Source organism: Lepisosteus oculatus, unplaced genomic scaffold, assembly GCF_040954835.1.
Source record: "Lepisosteus oculatus isolate fLepOcu1 unplaced genomic scaffold, fLepOcu1.hap2 HAP2_SCAFFOLD_103, whole genome shotgun sequence".
Classification (NCBI taxonomy): Eukaryota; Metazoa; Chordata; class Actinopteri; order Semionotiformes; family Lepisosteidae; genus Lepisosteus; species Lepisosteus oculatus.
Window position 1 is genome coordinate 238,846 of NW_027167655.1, and position 22,698 is coordinate 261,543.

Genomic DNA, 22,698 nt, shown 5'->3' on the forward strand with positions numbered 1-22,698 from the left:
TAGAGATTCTGTTTGGGATTCAGATGTGCATTCGGACAGCAATCCCTTTCAAGAAATGATATGTTCTGGATGAGGTCAAAGGTGCTAGAACACTGTATTTAGGATGTGTTTGCAGTGATTGTGTGTCTCCTGCTTCAACGCAGTGATATATAGATGTGCTCCTGTAATTTATTGGTACATGCCCAGGGCAGTAAGTAGTCTGAGGATTTATTTCCAGACGGCATAGAGCAGTGAAGCACTTCTACTTAAATTATTACATTATACACAATTTGAGTTCATTTTAAAAAGTAAAAGGTAATGAAAGGAATGCATTTTCATAAGAAAGATAATACCGATATGCATGTGATAATCTTCCTTATATCATGTAGTGCGTCATTTGGACACTTTGTGGGCTTGAAATACAAAGAAAATCATGTTCTATGGTACAAGATAAATACAAAACTTAATCATTTATTTTAATTAGATTTGTTTATAAAGCATAAGCAATCATTTATTACATTAATATATGTGAAAATGACATTTTAGCACCATAATATTACATACAGGTCTCTAGCTTCAACACAGTGATATATATATATATGCTCAGTGATTTATTGGTACATGCCCAGGGCAATAATCAGAATTAGTATTTATTTCCATACGGGCTACAGGTAATGTTGTGAAATACTTCAACACACTGGATCGCAGATTTAGACCCCCTGCACTCTTACTCCTTAAAAACCAAAGAAATGAAGATATGTAGCAATCACATTGTAACAGGGGTGACAGTGACTTAATGCTTATACTACTGGACTTCTGGTACCTTTAGGGTACGGTGTTCCCTGAAGGGCTCTCAAACCCCGCATTTCAGATGCCTAGCTGTATTGCTGATGTGTTGCACCTCAGAATCACTTTTAAACCTTACCTCTGGTATCTTTAATCCCTGTTGCTCAACGCATGGTGAAAGTATTGCATAAATGTGTCTGAAAATGAGCAATGGGCACCTGAGAGACTCATTTGCCTGTTTCACAAATGATCATATTTGACTAGAGATTCTGTTTGGGATTCAGTTGTGCATTCTGACAGCAATCTCTTTCAAAAAATGATTTTACCTTATCGCGGCTTTGCCCTTCTTGCCTTTTTGGACAATATCTCCATCTTGTGGTCGTTGTTGGTAATGTCTAGACAATATCTCCATCTTGTGGTCGTTGTTGGTAATGTTTTCTTATGCCCTTTTTTTATTTCAATTCTCTATTAGATGATTCTAGAATCTCTACAATAGAGTTGAAAACATCAGTTTTATAGCAGACAATATGACATTATTTATAGTCCAATTAGAAATTTATTACCCTGTTTTTAACATAATAACAAATTAAAACTAAGTTTGGAACACCAGGGAACATAAAAAATGATTTTTAGGAAAACCATGAGGTTCTCTGTGTCCGATGCCTGCAAGGGGAGAAAGCTAGAATCCTTTGATTTTTCCAAATTTGAAAATAAACATCATATAACAACAGCTTTCATTCCTAGGAGTGAAAAACAACCATTTTTGAAGACATATTAGTTTCTAAAACACTACAATAAAGTTAAAAACATCCATTTTATATTACATTATTTTTTGTGAAATAATTAAATTGGCTTATTTCTCTCGCATTAAATTGGCTACAAATGCAAGAATTCAACCAGATATTCTTGTAAAATGTATAATGTTGCATTGCAGTTAGTTAATGTAGTTAGTCCATAGTCAGCAATCTAAACTTTATTGTTAAGCTTTAATGATTGATGTTGTACCAGTAACCTTTAGAAATACTATAGTACTTCACAAATGCTTTGTGTGTTTGGAAACCTTTTGAGTAAAAGCCTTATAAAAATAGGTTTCGTTTTTACAGGACATCACAAAGAAATAGGATGGTATAATTCTTATAATTGCTTAGTGATTGTATTTGGAAGATTATGCACTAAACAGACTTCAGGAATGCCAGTGGATCATTGTGCTATTTGGAATTATTCCAAAAATCAAGTGACCTCTTTGCTGTAGTATTTTTAGTATTATTTATTTAGTATTAATAAAGAATAGATTTATTAAAGTCGTGCGATGTGCAAGCGGGATATGTAAAATAATTTAAAATAAAGTTTTTTATTATTGTTATAGAGAAACATGATCAGATTTTCCCTGGTTCAGAAAAAAAACGATTAAAATCTGTAATCTTTCCACTTGTATGTCATCAGACATTAACGAGTACAACCCCCCTCTCTGCCGGAGTGCTGGCTGTGACGAATTAAACCAATTTCACAGGTGTTTTCAAAGTAGGAAGTACAGTGTTAACTAGTAGATGGCCTCCTCAATGAAATCGCTTCAACATGCTAATGCGTTGGTGTAACAGTCCGGGCGTGGCAAGCTTCCAATGTCAACTCGACTCGATTGGAAGACAATGAACGTATTTTAGCCCTAAATGAATTAATAGCAAACATGGTTTACATAAAAGACATTTTTCCAAGAAAGTTTATAATAATACAATCTATAGTTGAAATCTGAGCCTAAATATAAAGAAAAAAGCATTTTCAGAGAGCAATCACGCTGTGTTTATGTAGAAAAAGCGATTAGGTTTATGAGCAATCTAATTACCTATTCGCTTAAAACGCTATATAAAATAAAGTTTATTTAAAGATGAATGATAAGTGTCGCAGTTTTAATAATTTTCGTAGTAGGGCTTGGACAGATTCCAAGTGCATTTTTGCAATTTACGTTGCATTGTCCAATGTGATGTTGTAATACAGTTTAGAATACAGTAAGTCTAAACTGTATCAGCTTTATTTATGGGTTGCAATTTAGAAAAAGTCAAAAACCGCACTCAAAATCCAATTTAGAGCTTTCTGGCAAGAGGAGACACCCAAATTATAATGTAACATGCCACTGTTTGTGCATGAACAAAGTTATACTGCAATTTTCCTTAGATACGCGATTAAAAAAAATAATTTTTTTGAATCCCCGGCCAAACACATTCCATAAGAATCAGCGCTTTTATACAGTATATCGCCTTTAAACACGCGTTTACGATTTAAATCAAAACTCGATTCAAATCAATATAAATGTTTATTTTGTAACGCATAGGTGACTATTCATTGTTATTAAAAAGACGTAAATTCGATCATGTTGTGATATTTAGAAATATAAATTTGTTTTGATGCGAGTGAGGTTTTATTTAATCTCTGACCAAGGGAAATGTTTCATTTTTTCAAAGAAATGTTTGTTAAAAATTAAAGTCATAGTTCCATGAGATTCAACCACAGACCATGTGACATAGGAGTCAGGAACCTAACCCACAGCACCACCAGCGCAGTCACATGCTGAGGGCTGAAAAAGCACTACAGAAACATTATCGACTATAAAATAATGTAATTAGGCACAGAAGAAGTTTACAGCACAGTACAATAATAAATGCTGACCATGACTTTAGAAGCATAAATTACCTTACACTCAATTTAAACACAAGCTGTCTTTAGCCCTCTAAGCTGGTTCATACAGAAATGTAGAGAACCAGGCTCAGAACACACAGCTTCATTAGCGAATACATATGCAGAACAACTAGAGAAGATGTTTTACAGAGGATGGATTTTTAGAAACATCCCATCAGTGACATCACTGAAGTCAACTCCTAGGTAACTGTCGTGTGGATAGTTTCACAAGAATCAGACAAAGGTTTAAGCATCGCTTATTTTAGATAAAACTGCAAAAAAACAACAACAACCCATAATGTACTTCTTTGCGGCTCTGTTTGCCCAAATCATATATTCACAACGTGAAATTAGAAAATAGTATTACGTAACCAAAAACCGCAATATGGAAACAGAACCTGTGTAATTGTTGACAGATGATGTACTCGTAACATTTTTACAAGACGAACTACAACATTTAAAAAATGACTTGTATGTACTTGATATCTCTAATCAATCCACTGCACTGCATTAAAACAAAACAAAAACTAAAACGCCCTGGGCATACCGTTTCGCGCTTCTTATCAGTTGCTCAAAAGCAATTTGACCGTATGAAATGCATAATATAAACCTAGAAACATATACGTGAGGAGTATTTACGTAGTATCGGTGTCAAGACATACCTCTCAAATACTGTAAATCAAGTTAAAAATATCTCAAGACTGATTCTGGTCATAATGAAACCATGTTTCGTGTATGTTTTCTTTAAAGTACCGAGACCAGCCATATACTGTATGTTTATGTTCCAAAATTAATATCGTTTATGGCCTTCACACGCGTTGCATTACGCTCCTATTCTTTTTATGCTCAGGCACTAAGATTTCCCTTCAGTGGTAAAATTCCATATAAATATTCAATACTTAAACGGGCACAGTTAAGACATTAAATATACATATACATATACATATACATATACAAACTGTATACAGTACAGTTTGCATACGGTAATATGTTTATGTTCCTAAATCAATCTCTTTTATGAGCATGTGAAAGGCATGGTGAATCGATTCTCAAAAATTACTGTACTTTGCATGATTGGAAAAAAATGCGTGATTGCGAAATGCTGTGGTGTTACTTTTACAAAGAAGGTCAGTGAAAAAAATAATGTGGACCAGGGCAATACTTTGAGTTTACAGCTTGTCCAAGGTCATTTATTATTAATACTATTAGTAATATCTTCATTAAAGACTTTGATGGCTACAGCTCAAACATGAGAAGTTGAGCTTTATTAGCTCCACCTTGCGGAAATTCCGGATACTATTATTTTGCTAGCGGTATTTACCGGTAACTCGCGGTATTTACCGGTAACTCGCGGTAGACTGCGTACAGCGTACCGGAAAATAATGCAGTATCGCCCGCACATTTTGAATGGCTGCATCTGTAGCAATCATATTGTAGCAGACACTCATTTGCCTGTTTCACAAATGATCATATTTTACTAGAGATTCTGTTTGGGATACGGATGTGCATTCTGACAGCAATCTCTTACAAAAAATGATTTTACCTTATCGCGGCTTTGCCCTTCTTGCCTCTTTGGACAATATCTCCATCTTGTGGTCGTTGTTGGTAATGTCTAGACAATATCTCCATCTTGTGGTCGTTGTTGGTAATGTCTTCTTATAGATAGATACTTTATTGATCCCGTGAGGGAAATTGCAGTGCAACAGCAGCTTAACACACACAACACAGCCACAGTGTAACGAATTATATAATAATAGTACAATACTGTATATATACTGTATATATATATATGAAACAGAAATAGAAACAGAAACAGGAATCGCTTACTCACCTGGAGAATCTCTGTAGGAATATATAGCATTTATCAATGGAAATAAAAGCTGCTTTAATACAGTGCATGTTCAAACTCAAACCCTCAGCTGCTGTTCTTGTTTGTTTTGGGACAAATTCAACTGAGCATCGCATGAGCCGTTACGTACCCTTATCTGTTTGGCAATTTCAAGGGAGGAGTTAGGTCAGAATGGGTAGGCTGCAAAACAACAAGTAAAGATTTATTCCAAGATGAAACGTTGTGGCGGTTTTCTTATCTTTTCAGCATGGACTAAACTTTTACGTGTTCCTTATATGCTATATATGTATATATTAGCACCAATGTCGTTCTTAAAAACTAACATGAAATTGTCAGGGACATTCAGCTATATACAAAGACGAGACAGACAAAGTAATAATTCTGTATTAACGTGGCCTACATATTGACGCAATGATCGAACTAACTGACATGTTCTGATTCACATCCCCTGCAGTTCATGCCAATTAGAACAATAGCAATGCTGAGTCCTCCCCACCCTACTGAGCACAAATTCAGCTGCTCTCCAGTTCTGTTCTGCATGTTTTTTCATTGCAATTGAGCTCGGAGCTGGAGATGATCTCCATACAGTTCTGTGTTAACTAGCCCGCACTTGCGTGCTAATTTACGGGTTGTGGCAGATGCTTTTCTATAGTTCATATACATGACGGCAACCTGTTACCGAGGAACCTGAGAGGTTTAAAAGCCTCACGAGCCAGGCAGGACTCGAACCTACAATCTTCTGATCCGAAGTCAGACGCGTTATCCATTACGCCACTGGCCCATAGAACAGGCGCTTGCACTCCACCACAGAGAGCTCTACACTGCTACTAGTAGTACACCTCCCCATCTAAATTTTCACAGCAAGAAACTTGTGTTTCCTACTATTTTTATCAGGTTTAAAATATCATCTCCTTAAAACAGAAAAAGTGTTGATGTGTCGTGCTGAAATTCCGATTGATTTTGAATTCAAAGAAAAAACGTTTTCTTCCAAAACACCGTGAAATTGTCACATCTTGCAGACAATAGGTGTATTCCATGTTGAAAAGAGAAAAAAGAAAACAATGGAGCCTTTTACAGGTGTGAGGCTTCTTCAGGTGTGAGAAGACCTCACAGTCGAAACGCTGTGTTTCCGTTCTTCTCTTTTCAGCATGCAATAAACCTAGTACTTGTTCCTTTGCAGCCGAGGCATGCTGACGTAGCTACCCAGCTGAACATCTTGCAGACTCTACAGTACTTCTCTCCTGTAGAAGTAAAGCAGGGCTTGCTGGGTGAGCTTTTGCTCCGGTAAATTAGGTCACGTGTCATGTTAAATCACTTCTTCTAAACACAACATTTGCTGGTGCTAGCTTTCCCCATGAAAAGAGACATTTCCCTTACAGTACATGACATATCATTTTTATTCTATCAATAAGTATAGAAATTAAACAAAAGAAAAAATGGTGTCGCCAAAGAATGCACAGCTCTGTCGCCTTGTGGAGGTGTCAAGGGCATTGAGCTCCTTGGACATGAAAAGTGCCCGATAAATGCCATTTCTCATCATTTCTCTTGGCGTCAGTTCTGCTATTAAATGGGACGGAGGCAACGGGCTCAGAGAGCAGGTTAAGTGCACACCGAACGCAGATGTGTCCAAGTGTCTGTAAAAGCGCGGTGCTCCGCTGGCGCTGTTCCCTAGTGGCTTAAAGTGCCCGCCTAGTAAGCAGGCGATCCTGGGTCTGAATACCAGCGGTGCCTCTCTCCGTGTCTTGTTGTGCCGAATGTCTCATTTCAGACAAACATGTACAGCTTGGTTCAGTTTAATGTAAGAATTCATTTCCTTTCTGGAATAACTTGTTTTTGAAGAAATCCATACAGCTTGTGAAAGATGAAATCCATTTCTTGGTTGTCAGTGGAAAAAGATTGCCGGCTGCAAGAAGCGCAAGTGATTGTTTTCTTTGACCATAAACCTGCAAATGTAGGGAACACAAGCGGCCGTCAGTCTCTGTGGCGCAATCGGTTAGCGCGTTCAGCTGTTAACCGAAAGGTTGGTGGTTCAAGCCCACCCAGGGACGCATGTCTCCGTTTTTCCAATGTAAACATCATCACCGCTAAAGAAGATGGCGCAGAAGGCTCCACAGTCGAAACGTTGTGCTTCTTTTCTTCTCTTTTCAGCATGGAGTAAACCTTTGCTTGATCGTTTGCAGCCTACGCATGCTGACACAGCTGCCTTTCTCTTAACGCGCCTCAATCATTATTCACCAAAACCATCAGCAGAATGTGTCGCCTTTGTGGTGATGTCACTCCTCTGCTTCACAAATGTCCTTAGTGACGGACCATTTCTTTCTGCCATTTTTCCGGAGCGGTTATTGATTGCTCCATCATTTCCCTCATACTTTCCATCCCTAGATTGAAAAAAAAAAAACAGAAACAGGCTGACAGGACGACAATCAAATTGCAAAAACTCATCAAAGCACTCGATAGAGTATTTGAATCCACAAGTAGCTACGAGCAACTTTGTCCTGGCTTGCATGAAAGTCGGAAAATGTCAAAAAGAAAAAGATGGTGGCTTTTTCATATTTGTTCTTTCATTTTTAGTTCGTTGGCTCTTCTGTCCATTGTCCTCCTGCCTGGCTCTTGACCTGTGACTGTCTGAACGCACACATTAGACTTTCAGGCGGGGGATTTGTCCTGAGCCTCTGTGGAAGACCCACCCACCCCCATAAATAACTGCTCTAGAAACACATGAATGCAAAACTAAACCACAGCTTAAAGAGGAGCTCCAACTCAGTGCCATACTAATGTAAACGAAGTAATACTAAGACATGTTCTTATGGATTTGTCTTACCTTGAGATATGTAATTGGATTTCAGGATTAACTTCCTCATTCAATGTACTGGTGATTCTTTGCCTGGTCAGTACCTGGGTGGGAGACCTCCAGCGAACAATTAAGCTTGCTGCTGGAAGTGGTGTTAAGAGACTCTTAGGATCTTCCAGAGGTGTCTGTCCAATAGCACTAGTTGCCTTAGAGCTGGCTCAAACATTGCTCAAGAGTCTACCTTTCACAGATGCGCAAAGATGAATGATGGGGGTGCACGCTTCAAGGAGCCTTCCAACTGTAGGGACCGATTAGAGACGATCCGTAGCATGTGTTCGTTTCCATATCTGCCCCATGTCTCAACGGTAGGACAGAGTCAAATACTGCCTCGACACGTAACAGCGTTATATTAAACCGCAGGACTTGAGGGCTGTTTTGTTTGAATGTTCAAGGCATTGGTAAGAGCGTAGGTCAAGGGCCATTGGTGCATCTCCTGTAACTGGAGTAAAAATGCTATTCAAAGTGCAGTGACTAAAATCGTCGTCCACATGTCTCTGTTGTTGATTGCTTTCTGTCTAAGAACGTTCTGTTTTCATGTCCGAACGGGGAGACTTTATCATTCCAACTTGAAGCCACCCTTAAGTCCTCTGAGGTGTGTGTGTGTGTGCTTGCACGTATGGCGTAAAAGGTTTCTTAAACGGAGAGCGAACTTGAAAAAAGTTGCCTCCGCTGCCGCCGCCGCCTCGCACTCCCTGTTCGATTGTAGCAAGAAGGCAGCGGCCGCGGCGCTTGCTGTAGTCGTGGCCGAGTGGTTAAGGTGACGGACTTGAAATCCGTTGGGGTCTCCCCGCGCAGGTTCAAATCCTGCCGACTACGGCGTCCTTTGCATTTGGTTGCGTGCGTGCGTGTAAAAGGACCAGCGCCGTTTCGTTTTCGCTGGGACCTTTAACACTCTAAATCGCCTGGACCCACAGCCTGTGAAATCGATTCTTCAGCACCCACGATGGACGCTTTGCCGCTGGACACAGAGAACGATGCTTTTCTGCAACGAGCTTTCCAGCTGAATTTTCTCGGCAGCTCCGTACTGAACCTGTTCTCCATTGCAACATAGCGGAGGCTCGTCACGTCTATAGCAAGGCTGTGTAGGACCGCATACGCCACAGTGACTTGTACACAGACCACATGAAAGGCAAGCAAAATACACTTTTAAAATTCCAAAGACTCACAAGGTCAGAGAAACAGCGATGACCTGAACAGATCTGTTACAGAAGTCTAGGTTGATCTTTTTAGAGCTGTAATTGCATTTTTGTTTAATAGAAGATCAAATCTACTCGCATGTACCAGCACCTTACAGTTTATTGATGTTAATTCTGTTTAAGTAATAAGATTGCTAACGATGTTGGACTTTAGCCGGTGTTTTTTAGAACAAATTGCTTACACTTCTGTAAGGAATACGCAGTACGTGCCTTTGTCAGTCATTGCTCACCATACCTGTAACTTTCTTATCTAACTCACTTCCTCAAATGGTGAAGGTCCACAAACATAAATGAAAAAAAAACCCTTGTTGTAGATGAGGTGCACAAAAAAGCAGCCCCTGATAGTGTATAACACATTTATACTATTGCAGAGACACATGTAACATATATATACTGTATATATGAAACAGAAATAGAAACAGAAACAGGAATCGCTTACTCACCTGGAGAATCTCTGTAGGAATATCTAGCATTTATCAATGGAAATAAAAGCTGCTTTAATACAGTGCATGTTCAAACTCAAACCCTCAGCTGCTGTTCTTGTTTGTTTTGGGACAAATTGCAACTGAGCATCGCATGAGCCGTTACGTACCCTTATCTGTTAGGGAATTTCAAGGGAGGAGTTAGGTCAGAATGGGTAGGCTGCAAAACAACAAGTAAAGATTTATTCCAAGATGAAACGTTGTGGCGGTTTTCTTATCTTTTCAGCATGGACTAAACTTTTACGTGTTCCTTATATGCTATATATGTATATATTAGCACCAATGTCGTTCTTAAAAACTAACATGAAATTGTCAGGGACATTCAGCTATATACAAAGACGAGACAGACAAAGTAATAATTCTGTATTAACGTGGCCTACATATTGACGCAATGATCAAACTGACTGACATGTTCTGATTCAGATCCCCTGCAGTTCATGCCAATTAGAACAATAGCAATGCTGAGTCCTCCCCACCCTACTGAGCACAAATTCAGCTGCTCTCCAGTTCTGTTCTGCATGTTTTTTCATTGCAATTGAGCTCGGAGCTGGAGATGATCTCCATACAGTTCTGTGTTCACCAGCCCGCACTTGCGTGCTAATTTACGGGTTGTGGCAAATGCTTTTCTATAGTTCATATACATGACGGCAACCTGTTACCTAGGAACCTGAGAGGTTTAAAAGCCTCACGAGCCAGGCAGGACTCAAACCTACAATCTTCTGATCCGAAGTCAGACGCGTTATCCATTACGCCACTGGCCCATAGAACATGCGCTTGCACTCCACCACAGAGAGCTCTACACTGCTACTAGTAGTACACTTCCCCATCTAAATTTTCACAGCAAGAAACTTGTGTTTCCTACTATTTTTGTCAGGTTTAAAATATCATCTCCTTAAAACAGAAAAAGTGTTGATGTGTTGTGCTGAAATTCCGATTGATTTTGAATTCAAAGAAAAAAGGTTTTCTTCCAAAACACCATGAAATTGTCACATCTTGCAGACAATAGGTGTATTCCATGTTGAAAAGAGAAGAAAGAAAACCATGGAGCCTTTTACAGGTGTGAGGCTTCTTCAGGTGTGAGAAGACCTCACAGTCGAAACGCTGTGTTTCCGTTCTTCTCTTTTCAGCATGCAATAAACCTAGTACTTGTTCCTTTGCAGCCGAGGCATGCTGACGTAGCTACCCAGCTGAACATCTTGCAGACTCTACAGTACTTCTCTCCTGTAGAAGTAAAGCAGGGCTTGCTGGGTGAGCTTTTGCTCCGGTAAATTAGGTCACGTGTCATGTTAAATCACTTCTTCTAAACACAACATTTGCTGGTGCTAGCTTTCCCCATGAAAAGAGACATTTCCCTTACAGTACATGACATATCGTTTTTATTCTATCAATAAGTATAGAAATTAAACAAAAGAAAAAATGGTGTCGCCAAAGAATGCACAGCTCTGTCGCCTTGGGGAGGTGTCAAGGGCATTGAACTCCTTGGACATGAAAAGTGCCCGATAAATGCCATTTCTCATCATTTCTCTTGGCGTCAGTTCTGCTATTAAATGGGACGGAGGCAACGGGCTCAGAGAGCAGGTTAAGTGCACACCGAACGCAGATGTGTCCAAGTGTCTGTAAAAGCGCGGTGCTCCGCTGGCGCTGTTCCCTAGTGGCTTAAAGTGCCCGCCTAGTAAGCAGGCGATCCTGGGTCTGAATACCAGCGGTGCCTCTCTCCGTGTCTTGTTGTGCCGAATGTCTCATTTCAGACAAACATGTACAGCTTGGTTCAGTTTAATGCAAGAATTCATTTCCTTTCTGGAATAACTTGTTTTTGAAGAAATCCATACAGCTTGTGAAAGATGAAATCCATTTCTTGGTTGTCAGTGGAAAAAGATTGCCGGCTGCAAGAAGCGCAAGTGATTGTTTTCTTTGACCATAAACCTGCAAATGTAGGGAGCACAAGCGGCCGTCAGTCTCTGTGGTGCAATCGGTTAGCGCGTTCGGCTGTTAACCGAAAGGTTGGTGGTTCAAGCCCACCCAGGGACGCATGTCTCAGTTTTTCCAATGTAAACATCATCACCGCTAAAGAAGATGGCGCAGAAGGCTCCACAGTCGAAACGTTGTGCTTCTTTTCTTCTCTTTTCAGCATGGAGTAAACCTTTGCTTGATCCTTTGCAGCCTACGCATGCTGACACAGCTACCTTTCTCTTAACGCACCTCAATCATTATTCACCAAAACCATCAGCAGAATGTGTCGCCTTTGTGGTGATGTCACTCCTCTGCTTCACAAATGTCCTTAGTGACGGACCATTTCATTCTGCCATTTTTCCGGAGCGGTTATTGATTGCTCCATCATTTCCCTCATACTTTCCATCCCAAGATTGAAAAAAAAAAACAGAAACAGGCTGATAGGACGACAATCAAATTGCAAAAACTCATCAAAGCACTCGATAGAGTATTTGAATCCACAAGTAGCTACGAGCAACTTTGTCCTGGCTTGCATGAAAGTCGGAAAATGTCAAAAAGAAAAAGATGGTGGCTTTTTCATATCTGTTCTTTTATTTTTAGTTCGTTGGCTCTTCTGTCCATTGTCCTCCTGCCTGGCTCTTGACCTGTGACTGTCTGAACGCACACATTAGACTTTCAGGCGGGGGATTTGTCCTGAGCCTCTGTGAAAGACCCACCCACCCCCATAAATAACTGCTCTAGAAACACATGAATGCAAAACTAAACCACAGCTTAAAGAGGAGCTCCAACTCAGTGCCATACTAATGTAAACGAAGTAATACTAAGACATGTTCTTATGGATTTGTCTTACCTTGAGATATGTAATTGGATTTCAGGATTAACTTCCTCATTCAATGTACTGGTGATTCTTTGCCTGGTCAGTACCTGGGTGGGAGACCTCCAGCGAACAATTAAGCTTGCTGCTGGAAGTGGTGTTAAGAGACTCTTAGGATCTTCCAGAGGTGTCTGTCCAATAGCACTAGTTGCCTTAGAGCTGGCTCAAACATTGCTCAAGAGTCTACCTTTCACAGATGCGCAAAGATGAATGATGGGGGTGCACGCTTCAAGGAGCCTTCCAACTGTAGGGACCGATTAGAGACGATCCGTAGCATGTGTTCATTTCCATATACGCCCCGTGTCTCAACGGTAGGACAGAGTCAAATACTGCCTCGACACGTAACAGCGTTATATTAAACCGCAGGACTTGAGGGCTGTTTTGTTTGAATGTTCAAGGCATTGGTAAGAGCGTAGGTCAAGGGCCATTGGTGCATCTCCTGTAACTGGAGTAAAAATGCTATTCAAAGTGCAGTGACTAAAATCGTCGTCCAGATGTCTCTGTTGTTGATTGCTTTCTGTCTAAGAACGTTCTGTTTTCATGTCCGAACGGGGAGACTTTATCATTCCAACTTGAAGCCACCCTTAAGTCCTCTGAGGTGTGTGTGTGTGTGCTTGCACGTATGGCGTAAAAGGTTTCTTAAACGGAGAGCGAACTTGAAAAAAGTTGCCTCCGCTGCCGCCGCCGCCTCGCACTCCCTGTTCGATTGTAGCAAGAAGGCAGCGGCCGCGGCGCTTGCTGTAGTCGTGGCCGAGTGGTTAAGGTGACGGACTTGAAATCCGTTGGGGTCTCCCCGCGCAGGTTCAAATCCTGCCGACTACGGCGTCCTTTGCATTTGGTTGCGTGCGTGCGTGTAAAAGGACCAGCGCCGTTTCGTTTTCGCTGGGACCTTTAACACTCTAAATCGCCTGGACCCACAGCCTGTGAAATCGATTCTTCAGCACCCACGATGGACGCTTTGCCGCTGGACACAGAGAACGATGCTTTTCTGCAACGAGCTTTCCAGCTGAATTTTCTCGGCAGCTCCGTACTGAACCTGTTCTCCATTGCAACATAGCGGAGGCTCGTCACGTCTATAGCAAGGCTGTGTAGGACCGCATACGCCACAGTGACTTGTACACAGACCACATGAAAGGCAAGCAAAATACACTTTTAAAATTCCAAAGACTCACAAGGTCAGAGAAACAGCGATGACCTGAACAGATCTGTTACAGAAGTCTAGGTTGATCTTTTTAGAGCTGTAATTGCATTTTTGTTTAATAGAAGATCAAATCTACTCGCATGTACCAGCACCTTACAGTTTATTGATGTTAATTCTGTTTAAGTAATAAGATTGCTAACGATGTTGGACTTTAGCCGGTGTTTTTTAGAACAAATTGCTTACACTTCTGTAAGGAATACGCAGTACGTGCCTTTGTCAGTCATTGCTCACCATACCTGTAACTTTCTTATCTAACTCACTTCCTCAAATGGTGAAGGTCCACAAACATAAATGAAAAAAAAACCCTTGTTGTAGATGAGGTGCACAAAAAAGCAGCCCCTGATAGTGTATAACACATTTATACTATTGCAGAGACACATGTAACATATATATACTGTATATATGAAACAGAAATAGAAACAGAAACAGGAATCGCTTACTCACCTGGAGAATCTCTGTAGGAATATCTAGCATTTATCAATGGAAATAAAAGCTGCTTTAATACAGTGCATGTTCAAACTCAAACCCTCAGCTGCTGTTCTTGTTTGTTTTGGGACAAATTGCAACTGAGCATCGCATGAGCCGTTACGTACCCTTATCTGTTAGGGAATTTCAAGGGAGGAGTTAGGTCAGAATGGGTAGGCTGCAAAACAACAAGTAAAGATTTATTCCAAGATGAAACGTTGTGGCGGTTTTCTTATCTTTTCAGCATGGACTAAACTTTTACGTGTTCCTTATATGCTATATATGTATATATTAGCACCAATGTCGTTCTTAAAAACTAACATGAAATTGTCAGGGACATTCAGCTATATACAAAGACGAGACAGACAAAGTAATAATTCTGTATTAACGTGGCCTACATATTGACGCAATGATCAAACTGACTGACATGTTCTGATTCAGATCCCCTGCAGTTCATGCCAATTAGAACAATAGCAATGCTGAGTCCTCCCCACCCTACTGAGCACAAATTCAGCTGCTCTCCAGTTCTGTTCTGCATGTTTTTTCATTGCAATTGAGCTCGGAGCTGGAGATGATCTCCATACAGTTCTGTGTTCACCAGCCCGCACTTGCGTGCTAATTTACGGGTTGTGGCAAATGCTTTTCTATAGTTCATATACATGACGGCAACCTGTTACCTAGGAACCTGAGAGGTTTAAAAGCCTCACGAGCCAGGCAGGACTCAAACCTACAATCTTCTGATCCGAAGTCAGACGCGTTATCCATTACGCCACTGGCCCATAGAACATGCGCTTGCACTCCACCACAGAGAGCTCTACACTGCTACTAGTAGTACACTTCCCCATCTAAATTTTCACAGCAAGAAACTTGTGTTTCCTACTATTTTTGTCAGGTTTAAAATATCATCTCCTTAAAACAGAAAAAGTGTTGATGTGTTGTGCTGAAATTCCGATTGATTTTGAATTCAAAGAAAAAAGGTTTTCTTCCAAAACACCATGAAATTGTCACATCTTGCAGACAATAGGTGTATTCCATGTTGAAAAGAGAAGAAAGAAAACCATGGAGCCTTTTACAGGTGTGAGGCTTCTTCAGGTGTGAGAAGACCTCACAGTCGAAACGCTGTGTTTCCGTTCTTCTCTTTTCAGCATGCAATAAACCTAGTACTTGTTCCTTTGCAGCCGAGGCATGCTGACGTAGCTACCCAGCTGAACATCTTGCAGACTCTACAGTACTTCTCTCCTGTAGAAGTAAAGCAGGGCTTGCTGGGTGAGCTTTTGCTCCGGTAAATTAGGTCACGTGTCATGTTAAATCACTTCTTCTAAACACAACATTTGCTGGTGCTAGCTTTCCCCATGAAAAGAGACATTTCCCTTACAGTACATGACATATCGTTTTTATTCTATCAATAAGTATAGAAATTAAACAAAAGAAAAAATGGTGTCGCCAAAGAATGCACAGCTCTGTCGCCTTGGGGAGGTGTCAAGGGCATTGAACTCCTTGGACATGAAAAGTGCCCGATAAATGCCATTTCTCATCATTTCTCTTGGCGTCAGTTCTGCTATTAAATGGGACGGAGGCAACGGGCTCAGAGAGCAGGTTAAGTGCACACCGAACGCAGATGTGTCCAAGTGTCTGTAAAAGCGCGGTGCTCCGCTGGCGCTGTTCCCTAGTGGCTTAAAGTGCCCGCCTAGTAAGCAGGCGATCCTGGGTCTGAATACCAGCGGTGCCTCTCTCCGTGTCTTGTTGTGCCGAATGTCTCATTTCAGACAAACATGTACAGCTTGGTTCAGTTTAATGCAAGAATTCATTTCCTTTCTGGAATAACTTGTTTTTGAAGAAATCCATACAGCTTGTGAAAGATGAAATCCATTTCTTGGTTGTCAGTGGAAAAAGATTGCCGGCTGCAAGAAGCGCAAGTGATTGTTTTCTTTGACCATAAACCTGCAAATGTAGGGAGCACAAGCGGCCGTCAGTCTCTGTGGTGCAATCGGTTAGCGCGTTCGGCTGTTAACCGAAAGGTTGGTGGTTCAAGCCCACCCAGGGGCGCATGTCTCAGTTTTTCCAATGTAAACATCATCACCGCTAAAGAAGATGGCGCAGAAGGCTCCACAGTCGAAACGTTGTGCTTCTTTTCTTCTCTTTTCAGCATGGAGTAAACCTTTGCTTGATCCTTTGCAGCCTACGCATGCTGACACAGCTACCTTTCTCTTAACGCACCTCAATCATTATTCACCAAAACCATCAGCAGAATGTGTCGCCTTTGTGGTGATGTCACTCCTCTGCTTCACAAATGTCCTTAGTGACGGACCATTTCATTCTGCCATTTTTCCGGAGCGGTTATTGATTGCTCCATCATTTCCCTCATACTTTCCATCCCAAGATTGAAAAAAAAAAACAGAAACAGGCTGATAGGACGACAATCAAATTGCAAAAACTCATCAAAGCACTCGATAGAGTATTTGAATCCACAAGTAGCTACGAGCAACTTTGTCCTGGCTTGCATGAAAGTCGGAAAATGTCAAAAAGAAAAAGATGGTGGCTTTTTCATATCTGTTCTTTTATTTTTAGTTCGTTGGCTCTTCTGTCCATTGTCCTCCTGCCTGGCTCTTGACCTGTGACTGTCTGAACGCACACATTAGACTTTCAGGCGGGGGATTTGTCCTGAGCCTCTGTGAAAGACCCACCCACCCCCATAAATAACTGCTCTAGAAACACATGAATGCAAAACTAAACCACAGCTTAAAGAGGAGCTCCAACTCAGTGCCATACTAATGTAAACGAAGTAATACTAAGACATGTTCTTATGGATTTGTCTTACCTTGAGATATGTAATTGGATTTCAGGATTAACTTCCTCATTCAATGTACTGGTGATTCTTTGCCTGGTCAGTACCTGGGTGGGAGACCTCCAGCGAACAATTAAGCTTGCTGCTGGAATTGGTGTTAAGAGACTCTTAGGATCTTCCAGAGGTGTCTGTCCAATAGCACTAGTTGCCTTAGAGCTGGCTCAAACATTGCTCAAGAGTCTACCTTTCACAGATGCGCAAAGATGAATGATGGGGGTGCACGCTTCAAGGAGCCTTCCAACTGTAGGGACCGATTAGAGACGATCCGTAGCATGTGTTCATTTCCATATACGCCCCGTGTCTCAACGGTAGGACAGAGTCAAATACTGCCTCGACACGTAACAGCGTTATATTAAACCGCAGGACTTGAGGGCTGTTTTGTTTGAATGTTCAAGGCATTGGTAAGAGCGTAGGTCAAGGGCCATTGGTGCATCTCCTGTAACTGGAGTAAAAATGCTATTCAAAGTGCAGTGACTAAAATCGTCGTCCAGATGTCTCTGTTGTTGATTGCTTTCTGTCTAAGAACGTTCTGTTTTCATGTCCGAACGGGGAGACTTTATCATTCCAACTTGAAGCCACCCTTAAGTCCTCTGAGGTGTGTGTGTGTGTGCTTGCACGTATGGCGTAAAAGGTTTCTTAAACGGAGAGCGAACTTGAAAAAAGTTGCCTCCGCTGCCGCCGCCGCCTCGCACTCCCTGTTCGATTGTAGCAAGAAGGCAGCGGCCGCGGCGCTTGCTGTAGTCGTGGCCGAGTGGTTAAGGTGACGGACTTGAAATCCGTTGGGGTCTCCCCGCGCAGGTTCAAATCCTGCCGACTACGGCGTCCTTTGCATTTGGTTGCGTGCGTGCGTGTAAAAGGACCAGCGCCGTTTCGTTTTCGCTGGGACCTTTAACACTCTAAATCGCCTGGACCCACAGCCTGTGAAATCGATTCTTCAGCACCCACGATGGACGCTTTGCCGCTGGACACAGAGAACGATGCTTTTCTGCAACGAGCTTTCCAGCTGAATTTTCTCGGCAGCTCCGTACTGAACCTGTTCTCCATTGCAACATAGCGGAGGCTCGTCACGTCTATAGCAAGGCTGTGTAGGACCGCATACGCCACAGTGACTTGTACACAGACCACATGAAAGGCAAGCAAAATACACTTTTAAAATTCCAAAGACTCACAAGGTCAGAGAAACAGCGATGACCTGAACAGATCTGTTACAGAAGTCTAGGTTGACCTTTTTAGAGCTGTAATTGCATTTTTGTTTAATAGAAGATCAAATCTACTCGCATGTACCAGCACCTTACAGTTTATTGATGTTAATTCTGTTTAAGTAATAAGATTGCTAACGATGTTGGACTTTAGCCGGTGTTTTTTAGAACAAATTGCTTACACTTCTGTAAGGAATACGCAGTACGTGCCTTTGTCAGTCATTGCTCACCATACCTGTAACTTTCTTATCTAACTCACTTCCTCAAATGGTGAAGGTCCACAAACATAAATGAAAAAAAAACCCTTGTTGTAGATGAGGTGCACAAAAAAGCAGCCCCTGATAGTGTATAACACATTTATACTATTGCAGAGACACATGTAACATATATATACTGTATATATGAAACAGAAATAGAAACAGAAACAGGAATCGCTTACTCACCTGGAGAATCTCTGTAGGAATATCTAGCATTTATCAATGGAAATAAAAGCTGCTTTAATACAGTGCATGTTCAAACTCAAACCCTCAGCTGCTGTTCTTGTTTGTTTTGGGACAAATTGCAACTGAGCATCGCATGAGCCGTTACGTACCCTTATCTGTTAGGGAATTTCAAGGGAGGAGTTAGGTCAGAATGGGTAAGCTGCAAAACAACAAGTAAAGATTTATTCCAAGATGAAACGTTGTGGCGGTTTTCTTATCTTTTCAGCATGGACTAAACTTTTACGTGTTCCTTATATGCTATATATGTATATATTAGCACCAATGTCGTTCTTAAAAACTAACATGAAATTGTCAGGGACATTCAGCTATATACAAAGACGAGACAGACAAAGTAATAATTCTGTATTAACGTGGCCTACATATTGACGCAATGATCAAACTGACTGACATGTTCTGATTCAGATCCCCTGCAGTTCATGCCAATTAGAACAATAGCAATGCTGAGTCCTCCCCACCCTACTGAGCACAAATTCAGCTGCTCTCCAGTTCTGTTCTGCATGTTTTTTCATTGCAATTGAGCTCGGAGCTGGAGATGATCTCCATACAGTTCTGTGTTCACCAGCCCGCACTTGCGTGCTAATTTACGGGTTGTGGCAAATGCTTTTCTATAGTTCATATACATGACGGCAACCTGTTACCTAGGAACCTGAGAGGTTTAAAAGCCTCACGAGCCAGGCAGGACTCGAACCTACAATCTTCTGATCCGAAGTCAGACGCGTTATCCATTACGCCACTGGCCCATAGAACATGCGCTTGCACTCCACCACAGAGAGCTCTACACTGCTACTAGTAGTACACTTCCCCATCTAAATTTTCACAGCAAGAAACTTGTGTTTCCTACTATTTTTGTCAGGTTTAAAATATCATCTCCTTAAAACAGAAAAAGTGTTGATGTGTTGTGCTGAAATTCCGATTGATTTTGAATTCAAAGAAAAAAGGTTTTCTTCCAAAACACCATGAAATTGTCACATCTTGCAGACAATAGGTGTATTCCATGTTGAAAAGAGAAGAAAGAAAACCATGGAGCCTTTTACAGGTGTGAGGCTTCTTCAGGTGTGAGAAGACCTCACAGTCGAAACGCTGTGTTTCCGTTCTTCTCTTTTCAGCATGCAATAAACCTAGTACTTGTTCCTTTGCAGCCGAGGCATGCTGACGTAGCTACCCAGCTGAACATCTTGCAGACTCTACAGTACTTCTCTCCTGTAGAAGTAAAGCAGGGCTTGCTGGGTGAGCTTTTGCTCCGGTAAATTAGGTCACGTGTCATGTTAAATCACTTCTTCTAAACACAACATTTGCTGGTGCTAGCTTTCCCCATGAAAAGAGACATTTCCCTTACAGTACATGACATATCGTTTTTATTCTATCAATAAGTATAGAAATTAAACAAAAGAAAAAATGGTGTCGCCAAAGAATGCACAGCTCTGTCGCCTTGGGGAGGTGTCAAGGGCATTGAACTCCTTGGACATGAAAAGTGCCCGATAAATGCCATTTCTCATCATTTCTCTTGGCGTCAGTTCTGCTATTAAATGGGACGGAGGCAACGGGCTCAGAGAGCAGGTTAAGTGCACACCGAACGCAGATGTGTCCAAGTGTCTGTAAAAGCGCGGTGCTCCGCTGGCGCTGTTCCCTAGTGGCTTAAAGTGCCCGCCTAGTAAGCAGGCGATCCTGGGTCTGAATACCAGCGGTGCCTCTCTCCGTGTCTTGTTGTGCCGAATGTCTCATTTCAGACAAACATGTACAGCTTGGTTCAGTTTAATGCAAGAATTCATTTCCTTTCTGGAATAACTTGTTTTTGAAGAAATCCATACAGATTGTGAAAGATGAAATCCATTTCTTGGTTGTCAGTGGAAAAAGATTGCCGGCTGCAAGAAGCGCAAGTGATTGTTTTCTTTGACCATAAACCTGCAAATGTAGGGAGCACAAGCGGCCGTCAGTCTCTGTGGCGCAATCGGTTAGCGCGTTCGGCTGTTAACCGAAAGGTTGGTGGTTCAAGCCCACCCAGGGACGCATGTCTCAGTTTTTCCAATGTAAACATCATCACCGCTAAAGAAGATGGCGCAGAAGGCTCCACAGTCGAAACGTTGTGCTTCTTTTCTTCTCTTTTCAGCATGGAGTAAACCTTTGCTTGATCCTTTGCAGCCTACGCATGCTGACACAGCTACCTTTCTCTTAACGCACCTCAATCATTATTCACCAAAACCATCAGCAGAATGTGTCGCCTTTGTGGTGATGTCACTCCTCTGCTTCACAAATGTCCTTAGTGACGGACCATTTCATTCTGCCATTTTTCCGGAGCGGTTATTGATTGCTCCATCATTTCCCTCATACTTTCCATCCCAAGATTGAAAAAAAAAAACAGAAACAGGCTGATAGGACGACAATCAAATTGCAAAAACTCATCAAAGCACTCGATAGAGTATTTGAATCCACAAGTAGCTACGAGCAACTTTGTCCTGGCTTGCATGAAAGTCGGAAAATGTCAAAAAGAAAAAGATGGTGGCTTTTTCATATCTGTTCTTTTATTTTTAGTTCGTTGGCTCTTCTGTCCATTGTCCTCCTGCCTGGCTCTTGACCTGTGACTGTCTGAACGCACACATTAGACTTTCAGGCGGGGGATTTGTCCTGAGCCTCTGTGAAAGACCCACCCACCCCCATAAATAACTGCTCTAGAAACACATGAATGCAAAACTAAACCACAGCTTAAAGAGGAGCTCCAACTCAGTGCCATACTAATGTAAACGAAGTAATACTAAGACATGTTCTTATGGATTTGTCTTACCTTGAGATATGTAATTGGATTTCAGGATTAACTTCCTCATTCAATGTACTGGTGATTCTTTGCCTGGTCAGTACCTGGGTGGGAGACCTCCAGCGAACAATTAAGCTTGCTGCTGGAAGTGGTGTTAAGAGACTCTTAGGATCTTCCAGAGGTGTCTGTCCAATAGCACTAGTTGCCTTAGAGCTGGCTCAAACATTGCTCAAGAGTCTACCTTTCACAGATGCGCAAAGATGAATGATGGGGGTGCACGCTTCAAGGAGCCTTCCAACTGTAGGGACCGATTAGAGACGATCCGTAGCATGTGTTCATTTCCATATACGCCCCGTGTCTCAACGGTAGGACAGAGTCAAATACTGCCTCGACACGTAACAGCGTTATATTAAACCGCAGGACTTGAGGGCTGTTTTGTTTGAATGTTCAAGGCATTGGTAAGAGCGTAGGTCAAGGGCCATTGGTGCATCTCCTGTAACTGGAGTAAAAATGCTATTCAAAGTGCAGTGACTAAAATCGTCGTCCACATGTCTCTGTTGTTGATTGCTTTCTGTCTAAGAACGTTCTGTTTTCATGTCCGAACGGGAAGACTTTATCATTCCAACTTGAAGCCACCCTTAAGTCCTCTGAGGTGTGTGTGTGTGTGCTTGCACGTATGGCGTAAAAGGTTTCTTAAACGGAGAGCGAACTTGAAAAAAGTTGCCTCCGCTGCCGCCGCCGCCTCGCACTCCCTGTTCGATTGTAGCAAGAAGGCAGCGGCCGCGGCGCTTGCTGTAGTCGTGGCCGAGTGGTTAAGGTGACGGACTTGAAATCCGTTGGGGTCTCCCCGCGCAGGTTCAAATCCTGCCGACTACGGCGTCCTTTGCATTTGGTTGCGTGCGTGCGTGTAAAAGGACCAGCGCCGTTTCGTTTTCGCTGGGACCTTTAACACTCTAAATCGCCTGGACCCACAGCCTGTGAAATCGATTCTTCAGCACCCACGATGGACGCTTTGCCGCTGGACACAGAGAACGATGCTTTTCTGCAACGAGCTTTCCAGCTGAATTTTCTCGGCAGCTCCGTACTGAACCTGTTCTCC

General features: G+C 41.9%; 12 non-coding genes across 12 annotated transcripts; 8 read left to right on the forward strand and 4 right to left on the reverse strand.

Annotated features, from left to right (window-relative positions):
• Positions 1-5,992: 5,992 nt before the first annotated feature.
• On the reverse strand, positions 5,993-6,065 carry trnar-ucg (transfer RNA arginine (anticodon UCG)). The gene has a single exon. It is a non-coding gene; the product is annotated as a tRNA-Arg (tRNA).
• A 1,193-nt stretch (positions 6,066-7,258) lies between these two features.
• On the forward strand, positions 7,259-7,332 carry trnan-guu (transfer RNA asparagine (anticodon GUU)). Its single transcript has one exon. It is a non-coding gene; the product is annotated as a tRNA-Asn (tRNA).
• A 1,537-nt stretch (positions 7,333-8,869) lies between these two features.
• Positions 8,870-8,951, forward strand: trnas-uga (transfer RNA serine (anticodon UGA)). The gene has a single exon. It is a non-coding gene; the product is annotated as a tRNA-Ser (tRNA).
• A 1,550-nt stretch (positions 8,952-10,501) lies between these two features.
• Positions 10,502-10,574, reverse strand: trnar-ucg (transfer RNA arginine (anticodon UCG)). Its single transcript has one exon. It is a non-coding gene; the product is annotated as a tRNA-Arg (tRNA).
• Positions 10,575-11,767: 1,193 nt separating this feature from the next.
• trnan-guu (transfer RNA asparagine (anticodon GUU)) lies at positions 11,768-11,841 on the forward strand. The gene has a single exon. It is a non-coding gene; the product is annotated as a tRNA-Asn (tRNA).
• Positions 11,842-13,377: 1,536 nt separating this feature from the next.
• Positions 13,378-13,459, forward strand: trnas-uga (transfer RNA serine (anticodon UGA)). Its single transcript has one exon. It is a non-coding gene; the product is annotated as a tRNA-Ser (tRNA).
• A 1,550-nt stretch (positions 13,460-15,009) lies between these two features.
• trnar-ucg (transfer RNA arginine (anticodon UCG)) lies at positions 15,010-15,082 on the reverse strand. Its single transcript has one exon. It is a non-coding gene; the product is annotated as a tRNA-Arg (tRNA).
• A 1,193-nt stretch (positions 15,083-16,275) lies between these two features.
• trnan-guu (transfer RNA asparagine (anticodon GUU)) lies at positions 16,276-16,349 on the forward strand. The gene has a single exon. It is a non-coding gene; the product is annotated as a tRNA-Asn (tRNA).
• Positions 16,350-17,885: 1,536 nt separating this feature from the next.
• trnas-uga (transfer RNA serine (anticodon UGA)) lies at positions 17,886-17,967 on the forward strand. The gene has a single exon. It is a non-coding gene; the product is annotated as a tRNA-Ser (tRNA).
• A 1,550-nt stretch (positions 17,968-19,517) lies between these two features.
• Positions 19,518-19,590, reverse strand: trnar-ucg (transfer RNA arginine (anticodon UCG)). Its single transcript has one exon. It is a non-coding gene; the product is annotated as a tRNA-Arg (tRNA).
• Positions 19,591-20,783: 1,193 nt separating this feature from the next.
• Positions 20,784-20,857, forward strand: trnan-guu (transfer RNA asparagine (anticodon GUU)). Its single transcript has one exon. It is a non-coding gene; the product is annotated as a tRNA-Asn (tRNA).
• Positions 20,858-22,393: 1,536 nt separating this feature from the next.
• Positions 22,394-22,475, forward strand: trnas-uga (transfer RNA serine (anticodon UGA)). The gene has a single exon. It is a non-coding gene; the product is annotated as a tRNA-Ser (tRNA).
• The last annotated feature ends 223 nt before the right edge of the window (positions 22,476-22,698 follow it).